The following is a 4,650-nucleotide window of genomic DNA, read 5'->3' as shown; positions in this document are numbered from 1 at the left end:
TTTAGTTGTCCAGATCATTTCTTTCTATTTTTTGGTAGAGACGGGGTCTTGCTCTTGCTCAGGCTGGTCTTGAACTCCTGACCTTGAGTGATCCGCCTCAGCCTCCCAAAGTGCTAGGATTACAGGCATGAGCTACCACGCCCGGCCGACAGAACAGTTTCTTGCATAAGATTCTTTTAACAGGATTTATGTAAACTCACATGTGTTAAGGTCTGTAAAAGTATTCTGTTTCTTCCACATATGTAATTTTATTTGCAACCCTTACCTCAGTGAGGTAGGGAGGTGTTGTCATCTCCACTTAACAGGTGGGGAAACTGAGGCTGCTCTCTGGTCCTGGGAGCAAAAGTGGTGAGGCCTGAACCCAGGAATGGGCTTCACTTTGAAGAAAGGTCTCCCTTCTCTTAGGGCACTGTCCTGGTCCCAGCGGGCCTGCCCTTACTCTTTGTTCTCCGGAGAACCCCGAATGTTTGCCAGGGCCAGCAAGATGGAACATGGTGACTGGAAAAATGGCTGGGATTAGGCAATGGGTGGGTGGGTGGGTGTGAGTGGAGGAAGGATATTTGGGGTCAGACATAGTTCCCTCAACTCCAGCAGAAAATTTGGGGAAAATGAATCAGAGAAGATAAGAATTCTGGAAAACCTTGCAGAATACTGTTGGCACCCCTGCCCCCTGCCCTGCCCCCAGGAGGATTAGGAGGCAGGTAACTGCAGGTGAAACAACTGTTTACAAAAGCTGCAGAAGCACGCAGGGAAGCCAGCCCAGGCACAGAGTTTCCAGGGCCTGAGACTGGTTCTATTCCATCCTGAAAACTGCAAAAATATGTCTGTAACTCTGTATCCCCCTTTGTTCTGGAGATGTATTTGGAATCTCCTTTAAACCCTATATGAATGAATGGAGGGGCACTGAGGTTCAGCAGGTGGGAGAGAGACAAAGAGGGCTGGGAAGGCGAGCAAGAAGTAGCAGGGGACAGACAAGAGAGCCCAGGGCTTGGTAAGGCTCTTGCCTGCCCGCACCGTGTGCAGACACAGCCCCACGATGGGGCTCTCCAGAGGATGCTCACCTTAAAGCTCAGACTCTGGCAGCAGCAGGGAGGAGGGAATTGCGGTGTCCCAGGGCAGATCGCCTGAAGGGACCTATTTGTAGAGGCAGAGGCCCAGAAGCTGCCATGTGCAAGCTGCTTAGGGCTCTGGGTCACAAGAGAAATGAAAAGCTTCCGTAGTAACAATCCTTCTCCTCCTCCTGTTTCTCTCTTCTTCCTTCCACTCTGCTTAAACCTGCTGAGTCCCTTAGGCAGCTGGGATCAACATAAGCTAGAGACTGATGCGTGTACAAGGGAAATAGGGAAGCCTAGAAACAGCAGAACCTGGGAGAGGTACCTGTGTACAGGACAAGTGAGGGGAGCCTGAAAACAGCTGAATCTGGGGAGATGGAACTGCCTAGTGAGGGAGCAATGGGGTTCTGGAAACTGCCGAACACAGGGAGGCCCATTTGTGTACCGGGGAAATATGGGGGAACCTGGAAACAGCAGGATCTGGGGAGACGGTCGTGTACAGGGGGGCAGAAAGAGTGAGAAGCCTGAAAACAGTTGAATCTGGGGAGGTAGATTCGTGTGCAGGGGGAACAAGGGGAGACTGGAAACAGCACGGTCTGGGGAGCTGTGTCAGTGTACAGCAAGAGCTGGGGCGGCCTGGAAACAGGGGCTCTCAGGGGATGGATCTGCGTGGGATTGTGGGGGGGCAGGGGTGGGGGCATGCGGGGGAGTCTGGGGAATCTGATGAGGGGGCAGGGAGACAAGGAAGCACAGGCGTGGAGTCGGGGGGTGGTTGCGTGGAATGGGGAGTGCAATGGAACCCCTGGCCTCCTCTTGCAGACAGGGCAGGGTAAGGGGGTAGCTTTCCAATAGGGACCCCCGATTTCACAAGGCAGGAAGAGAAGGGCTCTGTGAGCAGTCGCTGCCCTGGTCCTAGAATGAGCAAAGCCTGGAATTCCCTAGGGGAGATAGCAGAGACGTTGCAGGGTGAGGAGGTCGAAGGAGATGTGTCCCCGTTCCTCTCGCCAGCCTTCCTCCCAACCCGTCTCTGATAGGACAGGCCTCTTTCTCCCTTTCCACTGACCAGCCTGACCTCTCCCGCAGCAGTTCCCTCCTGAGTGACAGACAGACAAAGACAGAGCTGTAGACAATCGACTGAAAGAGGCCCCACAAAAGTTCCCTCCCCACCCACGACCCCCGAGAGAGGCTCTCTGGGCCAGCCAGGGCCAATGGGAGCTGTCACTCCAATGGAGCTGCCTTCAGGTGACAGGCCTTTAGGAGACAGGGAGACTAGGGGCTGGGAAAGGCCTGAGATTTTTGGGATTCTGTCTGCGCCTCTTAGAAACCAGAGTTTCCCAGCTGGTTGCCTCTGAGAAAGGAAATGGACTGGTACCAGCGGCCACCATAGCAGAAAGGGAAACTCGGTTCCATTATTTTCTAGCTGTGGGATCTTGGGCCCGTATAATCCCTCTCTGGGTCTCAGTTTTCTCATCTGTGAAATGAAGGATTGGTTTAGATCTCTAAAGGCCCTTGCAGCTCCAACATGAGGATTCGTGGTAGACTAGGGAGAGAGAGTGGCATTTCTTCCTATTCGCTGATACTGCTCATGACTTTGCAGGCAAATACTGGGAGGAGGCTGGCATTTGGGATGTTGTGCGAGTGTTTAAGCAAGCTTTCCCTGGAGTTGATAACTCTTCTAGAACATGTGTGCTTCTACTTTTCATCACTCCAAGAGGTCCCTCCCCTTAAGCAAAATTATTTTTTTTTTGAGACAGAGTCTTGCTCTATCACCCCGGGTGGAGTGCAGTGGTGTAATCATAGCTCACTGCAACCTCAAACTCCTGGGCTCAAGGGATCCTCCTGCCTCAGCCTCCCGAGTAGCTGGGACTAGAGGTACACACCACAACACCTGGCTAATTTTTCTATTTTTAGTAGAGATAGGGGTCTCGCTCTTGCTCAGGCTGGTGTTGAACTCCTGAGCTCCAGTGATCCTCCCACCTTGGCCTCCCAAAGTGCTAGGATTACAGGTGTAAGCCACCATGCCTGGCCAAGCAAAATTATTTTCCACTCCAACCACCTCAGACTTCCTGGCTTGTGATTTAGGCTGGAATGTGGAATCTGCACCCACAATCTCTCTCCCTCTCCCACATCTTCTGCCCTGCTTCCATGCTGGCCTCCCCCACCCACCCCTGCCCCCAGCCGTTCTGTGCTCTCTTGCCTGTGGCCTCTGTTATTATCCTGTTTCTCCCGGAGCCAAGGATGTTTGGAAAGGGGGCTTCTATTTAGGATCTTGAGATGAAGCCTCAGAGTCTCAGGGAAAGGACGCTCCTCCCCCAGCAGAAAGACCTCCAGGTACCCCAAAGACCCCAAGGCATCACACTGCCCCTTGCTCACTACCAAGCCTGGCATGGGTTTGCAAGCAGTGCATCCTTTTCAAAGGCTGCAGGCTGAGAATACGTCTGAGACCACCTATGAACAAACCACCCTCAGCCTCGGCGCATGGAAAGCTGTGTGTGTGTGTGTGTGTGTGTGTGTGTGTGTGTGTGTGTGTGAGCGGGAGGTGAGTGTCCAAGTAACCACGGGCCTAGCTCAGGCCAGGCCTGTATCGGTTGAGTACCAGATCTTCTCCACTCCTCCTTTTAGTCTGAGAAACCACTGAGTTTAGCACAAGGGCATAGCTTGGGCTGATGCTCCGATGGCTCCAGAAACCCTGCCACCTCCAGTCTGTGCGGAAGAAATCATTCCCTGCACTTAGGGAATCAGAATGGAAGAGTCCCGCCCAGATGGAAAGGGAACCATGGTTGCCTGTCTTGCCCCTCTCGGGCACCTCGGGTGACCCGTCTCAACACAACCAAGAAGGAGGAAGGAGGGGTCGTCTCCAGGCGACAGTGCTGAGAGATGGACTCTCGGGGTCCAGTGCCACCAAAGATGGCCTGGGGGCACAGAACCTCTTCCCAACTGGGGCCAGTCGTTCCTACACACGGAGCGAGTGCGGGACAATTCTTAATGAGTCCCAAGGCTGTGGGAGCCGAGGGGGTCGTGGGCTGGGCGGAGGAGAGGAGGGGGAGGGGATCTGATTAGAATCCGGGCCGTATGGCGAACGCTGCGGAGATGGAGGTAATCACTGAGCGAGCGAGACAGCGTGCTCGGCGACAGCAGGCGGCCCGGCCGTCGCCATGGCGACCGCGGCCTCCGGGGCGCGCTGCTCTGCGCAGCTCGGCGTCCGCGGCGGAACATCTGCTTTGCACGGGGCTGCTGGGAGCCGGGGGGTGCGGGCGCGGCTGCTCCCCCTACCCCGCGAAAAAGAAACAAATTAGGCCAACTGTCCAATGAGGGGCTGCAAATGTATTTATTAATGTGAGGGAAAGGTTGTTCCGGAGCGCAGTTTGATTAATGTTTGAGTCTTCAGCTTGTCAGTCTGGTTTTGTCTCCTGCAAAAGGGGAAGAGGGAGGGGTTGGGTGGGGGGCTGGTAGGCGAATGGGGAGGAGAAAGACAACAAAGCGGGAGGGGATGTTAATAGCCAAATAGGCTCTTTTTCATGTTTCCCTCAGCCTGCCACCCTTGATGGATGGCTCAGACAGACACCAGAGCGCATCAGGGAGACGCGAGCCCCGCGGA

Source organism: Propithecus coquereli, unplaced genomic scaffold (genome assembly GCF_000956105.1).
Source record: "Propithecus coquereli isolate 6110/MARCELLA unplaced genomic scaffold, Pcoq_1.0 Scaffold119, whole genome shotgun sequence".
NCBI lineage: Eukaryota > Metazoa > Chordata > Mammalia > Primates > Indriidae > Propithecus > Propithecus coquereli.
This window is presented reverse-complemented; position numbering follows the sequence as displayed.